This window comes from Carassius gibelio, chromosome B2 (genome assembly GCF_023724105.1).
Source record: "Carassius gibelio isolate Cgi1373 ecotype wild population from Czech Republic chromosome B2, carGib1.2-hapl.c, whole genome shotgun sequence".
Lineage (NCBI taxonomy): Eukaryota > Metazoa > Chordata > Actinopteri > Cypriniformes > Cyprinidae > Carassius > Carassius gibelio.
In genome coordinates this window covers 30,085,841-30,094,869 of record NC_068397.1, presented here as the reverse complement: position 1 = coordinate 30,094,869, position 9,029 = coordinate 30,085,841, and the positions used below count along the sequence as shown (strand labels likewise).

The following is a 9,029-nucleotide window of genomic DNA, read 5'->3' as shown; positions in this document are numbered from 1 at the left end:
CTTCCGTTGCCGTTTACATGAGCAGTGAGTGACTGTTGAGAGATTCAAGTTGTATGACATGCATTTTAAAATGTCACTTTTTTTTTTAGTAGCATTCCATTTATTGTTTACCTTGACAGGAATGGTGAGATTTTGAAGGACAGGCAGGTTTAGTTTAGTGTACTAAATCACTGGCTGTTATTTTGAGCTGTTTTTAACATGAGAACTACTCTGGGAATTCATCAAGTGAATATCTTGTCAAGACTGACGTAATTAGCAGTGCATTCTTTCAAGATTTTTGGAAGGTCGTCGAGTTTTCTGACGTACAGTGAACACTAAAATTTAAATGTGTGCATGATTGCGTATCGCTTGCATATCTAGTCTACTCAAGGTAAAACACCTCAGTTGGATTCAGAGATATGGAGTTTGGTGGAGTTGCTGATATTTAGCTATAAGGAAAAAAAGAAGAAATATTCTGACGATTTGATGTAGGCTTAGTGACATACTACTTATATAAAATGATATAAATATCAGTTGTTGTCACTCTACATCTCCCAATAAAGACAATATTTAAATGCTTAGTTTTATGATCAAGACATATAATACAACGCAATAGCTATAATTATAATTGAAAGATGGACAAAATACACATTCCTCAAAAGCCAGATTATCATATTTGCCAACATCACAAACCCCATATGTTCATTAGTAGCCTAATGCTTGAGTACTTATGCTTATGAGTGAACAAAACTTCATTAAACATTACTTTAGTACACCCTCCATAAAATAAATCGATTATTTTGCTTTGTTGCTTTTGGTACCTCAGCTTTTAAATTCTGTCAGTTTTACTACGAAATCCAAACATTAAATATAAATATAATACACTAAATATAATCTTTAATATGGCTCGACCGTTGGCTTTATTCAAATTTTCAAATGAACCGGAAACGCGGAGGCGCGCTTTCAGCCATAATCACTTCCTATTTACACGTTCGTTATTAAATCACTGAATTAACATCAAAAGGTAAGTTTTTAATAAACATTACAATCTTCTGTCTCATCTAATCGCTAAATCAGTGTTTCAACAACGGAAAGACGCTAGTAATTCAAGCTCATCACGTTACGTCATATTTACCTCAGAGACGTCCTTCATTGTCCATTGCTTTGCAGCTAACGTTAGCTAGAAAAATTAACTCTTGGAATATTTTGGTAAATATACACCATAATACGTTAATATATATTTCTTATGAACCTGTTATTCAATAGGCTATTATTTATTACAGCCACCATTGAAATGTTCATATTTAAAATAACAATATAAAAAAATATTATTCTTAAGTTATTATTATAAAAACCACCTTGTGCAATTAAAAATGTTTGTTTGTAATAAATGTTTGTATGTTTGTAATCTTTAATCATTGCTAATGCAATGCCCTAAGTTAGGAGCCACAGGAAAACTATAGTATATATAATATGCAAACTGAAAGGGTTCCCTGCTAACAACATTAGTTGAAGTGATATTGTTTTCCTGTTGAAATAATATGTTTCCTGATATATATCTAAATTAATCAATATTGAAATGAATGGTGTAATTTGTGTTTACCCAGCCCTTGTACATGGATTTATTTTTGTAAAGGGGAAAAAAGTGAATTAAAAACAACAAGCATGTGTAGGTTATTTATCTGGAGGTTTCCTCAGGTCAGAGGTCAGTTTGTTTAACAGAGATAAAGTGGACACATGCTTCTTTATGTGTTCAGACACTCACACATGTTCATATGCATGATTAAACACCTGTGTTGAGTCAGAAGATCTCTTCCTCTCGGTTCAGTTGTGAATCAGTGGGTCCTCGTGGTCGTCGATTTGTCACATCAGGACAAAGTGTTATGCCTTGACAGTCTAATAGCAGAAATGGATCAGTCTTAGTCACGATGTGTAGCTTACACCGCTCACATATAATACAGCCGGTCAATGTCCAACCTGCCGGAAACAGAGGCGCCAGTCCTGTGGATGACATTTCAAACTGGCCTTTCACACAGACTTGGAAGAAAGGAATGTTATTCAATTTAAATGTATGCATTTAGCAGACGCTTTTATCCAAAGCGACTTACAGTGCATTCAGGCTATCAATTTTAATCTTTACTGGAATCAACTCCCAACCTATTAACTCAATGATCTACCCCTTGAGCTACAGGAACACTTGGCAATTATTAATGGCAAATTTAGATTTTTTTTCACAATTTAATATATAAGGAAACATCTTTATTTTTGTTAAAGCACATTCAGCTCTTATGTTTGTTCTGATGTGTGGATGAATCTGGTTCATTTTTCAAAGAGTGTCTGCATGCAGTTGGTAATTAGCATAAATTATGCCCAGATTTACACATCTCCATAAATGGACTTTCCTGTAGTACTCGAAACAGACAAAACACTGTTATATATATATTTCTAGATTGCATGTGAGTGGATGGATTTTATACAAACATTTTAGATTTTTTTTTATTTTCAGATCAAGCATGTCGTTTAAATTTAGGGTAACTTAATTAATTGAACAAATATATATATAAAAAAAAACATCTTGAAAAATGTATTACATTGGCCAATTAAAAAGCCAAAAAAGAATTGTTTTGCACACATATACAGTTACAAATAAACTTGTGCAGATGTGATTTCAGTTGGTTTTAAAATTTTAATTCTGAAATTAAGTGCAAACTTTTTTACTTTTTTTTTTTTTTATTATAAAAATCACAAAAACACACAAAAATACAGACGCTTTGAAAAAATGAAAATAAAGGCATAAAAATGTAAAATGAAATATTATTCAGAATGTAAAGAGAAACTATGATAGTATATCAGTGATGCTGTAATAACACTGTAAAGAGCCGATGTATTTAACATGCAGGGTTTGATTGTACTCCTGAATGCACTGAGGCAGTAACTCTCTCTCTCTCTCTCTGCACCTCTCACCAGGTAACGGCCCCCAGCTTCGGACGTCTGTCCCGGGCCACTGAGGGCCTCTCGGAGCCCAACTCAGGTCTCTCCAGCTGGGCTCTTCACTCAGAACAATGGCCAGTGGACCTGAATGAGGTCAGATTCACACACACACACACACACACACACACACACACACAATGAATATTCCCCACAGAGGCTTTGTGTCCAACAACAACAACATCACAACACAATGGGTTCAACTTACCTTCTACCCTTTCTCTTTCTCTTTTTCTTTCTCTTCCTCTTCCTCTTTCTGTACCTGTTCTTTTTGTATGAGTTTTTCTGTAGGTATTTGTCTTCTCATTATATATATATATATATATATATATATATATATATATATATATATATATATATATATACGTTAATCGTTTTTACTACAATTTATTCATTATGTTTAATGTATATAATTATTGCATAATTATCTTGTTTAATTATTATATCAATTCTAAAAATAATTTTAATTATAGAATACATTTCTATAATTTATAATTGTATAATTCAGTGAAATAGTATATATAATTATTTAATTTATTTAATTAATAACAATATAATATATGTGTGTGTCTGTATAATTAATTAAATATTGTTAATAAAATAAAATTTATATTTTACATATTTCAATATGTATTTATCCATCTTTATATCAGTATGAGTGTCATTCTAAAACCAAAAGAAGTTAAAAAAAAAAAATTTCAAGGTTTTTAAGATCGAGCATAAATTCACCAAAGAATAGATACAATTTGACATAAATCAGATTGTTTCATTCTCATCGATTGCTACATTGTTGCACATTTGACTGATAAGTTTTTACTGTTTGTTCTGCTGGATGTCAGGCTAATGGAGAGCTGACTGCAGTGGTTTATTATACATTAATGAATGAGAGAGACAGAAGTATAGATATGAGTATTTAGCACACAATAACAAGATAAACCTGATAGTCCTGCTGGTAGCATTGGTTAGTGTTTGATGGATCACAGCTGTGTGACAGAGTCGGTTTCCCATTCAAATCTGGTTTTGTTTTGAAAGGGCTGAGCCGTTAAAGCAGGTTTAAAGCCCATCTATTCAGCCTCGACCTACTGCGTCCTTCAGGATTACAGTTTTGACCTGTTCTGCATCTGTTTAGAGCGGACAATAGAGAATAAGCAATAAATCTAAATTATGCCCTTGTGTACTGCAATAAACATGTGAGTAACTGACTGCAAATTCAGTGATTAAACTTTATTTCCTTCTGCAGTTAAAGTCTTATTGATCAAGATAGTCTGGATGGCATCAGTCCAAAACAAACAGACACGTTTTTACACCCGAGGGATTGCTAATGATGTTTGGACTGCATTTTCTTGGGACTCAGAGACAAGACTTCAAAGTCAGTCTGTTTCTCCACATGCCTTTGTAGCTGATTCTCAGATTGATGCGAAAAAGATATAAAAAAAACTGAACTGGAGAATGTTTTCAAGTGTAAGATGAGGTATATTTAACATTTATTAAATGTAACAAACAACATCATAAAAGGAACCATCATACAATCATTATAAACTACAAGTGAATCTGTGTTATTTTAGTAAAACAGATACTATTATAGTTTTGGATTAAGATTTTGAATTAGTTTATATATTTATATTTGCTTGCATTTCGTACAATTTCATTTTAATTTTAGTTAAATTATAGTATTGTTGTTATTGTTTCTACTCAAAGTCTATTTAAAAATAATTATTAATGTTTTAGTTATTTTATTGCATCAAGTTAAACTAATGAAAATTAGCTGAAATAAAATAAGTTATTATATTATATATATCACATGTATTTTTTATTATTATTATTTTTTTTTTTTTTTAACTGGTTTTAGTTTTATTTTCCATTAAAATACTAACCATTTATAAATTTATAAACAATTTAAGAGCACGAAAAAAAAAGATTATACAACGTGTAGCAAGATGACGTTAGCTGATGTAGTTATGTTATTAATGCAACTGCATCAGGTGAGTGTGTGTCTAAATGCTCATGTAACATGGGATTATGAGAATAAAATAGCAAGAAACAAAGCAAAAGAGAAACATTTGATGCTGTGCATTATATTACATGGGAATGAGGACAGAGGGATAATTGTCCTGTACAGAGAGACGAAGAGAGAGTTTTACACCAGACTCAAGGGACTCATGGGAGATCAGTTAGTTGTTGAAATGGTCATCCGTGTGTCTCTTTTATTTGGCTGCAGTAATCATATCTAAACGCTTACAAAAGCCTCACACCTGTGACGTCAGGACGAGGGCTTCCTCTAGGTGTTCTGTTTCTCCACACAAACGCTGCTAAAGCTCAGGACATTGACCTCTTCACCAGAATAAAGTGTGCATGATATAGCTTCTCTTAATGACACTCAACACGAGCGTGAACTATGGGATGAACTATATAAACCACATCTATACTATATATCAAACACACACACACATGAATACCAGAGTCTTCTATCCACACTTGCATTGATATTTCATTAAACTGTAAAAGTTATTTTAATGATTGTTTGTTTTGTTGCATTCATTTTTTAGTAGACACTTTTGTCCTAATATCTTTGTTTGTTTATTGCGTTATTTACAGACACTTTTATCCAAAAAAGAATCATTTATTCATTCATTAGTTTGTTTGTGTACATTATTTTGCAGGTAATTTGACCCTAAGTAATTAATACTTACTTGTTTATCATACTTTTATCTAAATAATGTTTATTTGTTTGTTTGATTGGATGCTTGTTTGTTTAGTTATTTATTTCCCTTTGTTCATTTACCAGAGACTTTTGTCCAAAATAACATATTTATTTATTTATTTATTTATTTAAAGTGTATTTATTTATTTGTCAGTTCGTCCGCCCATCCATTTAAAATGAATTTTATTTATTTGTTTCTTTGGATAGTCAGCTGTTTGTTTGTTTAGTTATTTATTTACGTTTATTTATATAGCAGGCACTTTTATCTAAAAGGCCAAAAGCCTATTAATTTAATAATAATTTAATTATTTCTTTCTTATTTAATTCATTTTTTTTTACTTAGCCGATTGTTAGTATTTAAAGAATCTATTGTATATTCTGAACTATTTATTGCTTTGATTGTTTGTGAATTTTTTGTTTTATTTTATTTTATTTTCAGAAAAAAAAAGTTTTAAAATTTGGCATTTTGGTGTATGTTTTGGCTACTTTATGATAAAAGTTTAAATGTGCAAGTCACTTTGGATAAAAATGTCTGCTAAATGAATAAGCACAATGTGAAAAAGACTTTCTGAAAGACTAAACTGCCTTAAAAGAAAGCTATAGCGTGTAAATGAAGGCCTTTCTATAAGCACTGTCAGCAGATTATAATGGCAAGCTGGAAGCCCTGAAGATGTTTCAGAGGATGTGATTTAGGAACGGCGTGACAGAAGATGCCTGAGCACTCACAGAAGATTCCCGTAATTACTGTAAGAGCTTTTGGTTTCATCTGGCCATGCGTGCTGAGACAAAGCACTTCTGCTAATTAACAGAGCGTTGCATAACCAGCCGGATAACTAAAGAGATTGTCATTGTTTTTTCAAGGATGAACGTTTGTGCCCAGAGGAGCATTTTATTGCTTGGAGGTTGCTCTTGAAATCTCTCAAGTATCGAGTCCATAATTGTCACACTGTAAGAGAGTAGATCTATGACGTGAATAGCAGCTCAGGCTTCATATATCGTTTATAAAGCTCTGGAGGAAACAGTAAATTATTGAGTTGTTTTTTCTCAGGAGAAGCATTTGGAAACTGATTAAAGACTTATTATTGAATCCTTTTTCTTTCTTGAGTAAAAAAGTGAGTTGTTGTTTTGTTCTACATGTGAGCACTGTGTTTGTTTATTGTTGACGTGTTAATTATAACACCACGAGTGATTGTTGTGTGATTATGTTCATTGTGTGCTGTAACTCTCAGTCTTTTGCATAAGTGGCATTGCATATTAAGGGCCATTAAGAGACATCTCTTGATCTGTGATCCACTTCAAAGCTGTGAAGAGCGTGTGACTGCAATTCAACTCTATAATTACACTTAAACACAGTAGTTGAAGAGAGACTAGATAACATCTAACCTCAGTGCCCTCTTCACACTCTCTCTCTCACACACACACATTTGTAGACTTTCCATAGACTTATATTACTTTCATACTGACCCTAAACCTACTCATTACATAAAACCTTCTTGCATTGTTACACTTTTTAGATAAACATCATTTAAAATTTTTTATAAAATGAATGTAGTACACAGCACACACACACACACACACACACACAGCTCTAAACGAGGACAGATCATAGACTTCTACTGATTTTTGTGAAGCTAATTATAATGACTGCAGACTGACTAAAGAGAAAACCTTTTTGCATATTTAAAAATTGTAAACAAATTACAATTTACACCACAGAACATAGTTAGAATTAAAAATGAATAATAAAAATAAATTATATTGTATTGCAATTTCATACTCAACATCTATAGTTATGGAAAAAATGCTATAGAAAGAAATTTCAACCAGAAATTGCTATTAAATTTCACAAATAATAAAAAAGAAAAACAAGTAACACACTGAATTAAAGCTGAAAGGCTGAAATTAAATATTTTATATATTTTAAACCCAAATATTTTTGTTTGTTTGTGTTTATTACAACTTTGAAAAACTATTTTTACATTGATGGTGAAATTATGGAAATGTTAACTTGTTTCTTTATTATTTATTTATTTTTATCCACAGTACTAAAATTAAAAAGTATTTCTTTATTTATTTATTGATGCCTCAATTTGCAAACAAGACTATAAGAAAATGTTTGTTTACATTTTGGAAAAGTCTTTCTTGCAAATCTAGGAACCAAAAACAAAAAACATACAAATACTATATATTATATACTATAAACTAAATATATATACACAGCTTAATGCTAATGCTACATAAATATGAAAAGGGTATCTTTGCTACAGTATGTAAGTTGTGTACATTTATGTGTGCATTCAGTTTGTTTTTCACTTTCCCTGTTGTCATTTCCCTCCTAGTTTTTTCCCCGTCGAATCATTTACTTGCAATCTTTGATGGCTACTAAAGCCTTTTCAGTCTGTTTTTGACCCGCTCTCACACACGAGCCCACAACAGTGCAGTTCTGTTGCAGACCTTTAGGGCTGTTTGGCTTTTCAGAGCAGGACACAGTGATGAACTATTGCCTTCTACTACTGAAATACCACATTAGAGGGATTCCAGTGCCTGTGTTTACTCTACAGGGGACAAACGGCACTATTGAGCGCACGACGAGCTCTGAATGAGCTCATTCTGTTCATAACACTCGCCAGACCCCCCCCCAAACCCCATCTACACAGCACACACACCACTTCAAAAAAATAACTCTGTTAATGGCATCGCAAAATTCAAGACCCCTGCTCACACATACACACGGTTGATGTGTTTTTAAACATATTGAATGTTACATTTTTGACATTTTTGAGAAGCCATTGAACTTCTCTAAATATTGTTTCAGTTTAAGCTCTTAAATAGTGGAAAAGCCTCAGATAGTTTCAGTGCTTTCAAACTGTTTTAAGTATTTAAGGCACGTTTGCAACTAATTACAGTGTGTTTAATGCATAAAATATAGAGGTATCTTCCAAGTTTAATTAGCAAATCACATTAATGCACACTGATTTTACAGGAATGCTGATCATTTTGACCGAAAGCATCAGATTGGAAAGAAAAACTGGAATCGGAAGTAAGATCTGCACCTTTTACAACTTTCTTGTTTCTTATGCAAATCAACAAGATTAAATGGAGATTTTTGTTGGAAAAAAAGCACCCAGTTATCTTTCTTATTTACAAATGAAGTTCACAAACTGTGCTCAGATTATTGCAATCAAAAGTTTAACAAATTTAAGGAGAAACATCTGAGAACTCCATTAAGTTTCCTGAGTTGTTTTCTGACTGTCTCTTTAGAGATTTGTTTTCAAATGCATTAAAATGTGCATGCATGCCTTAAAGCCTCTTTTCTATTTTAGCTCTTTATTTATAGGCCTCCACATGCAAAAACAAGTGC

General features: G+C 32.2%; 1 long non-coding RNA gene across 1 annotated transcript; it reads left to right on the top strand.

Moving 5' to 3' along the window:
- Window positions 1-929: 929 nt before the first annotated feature.
- LOC127950850 (uncharacterized) lies at window positions 930-8,770 on the top strand. Its single transcript, XR_008152552.1, has 3 exons — window positions 930-1,003; window positions 2,947-3,063; window positions 8,652-8,770. It is a non-coding gene; the product is annotated as an uncharacterized LOC127950850 (long non-coding RNA).
- The last annotated feature ends 259 nt before the right edge of the window (window positions 8,771-9,029 follow it).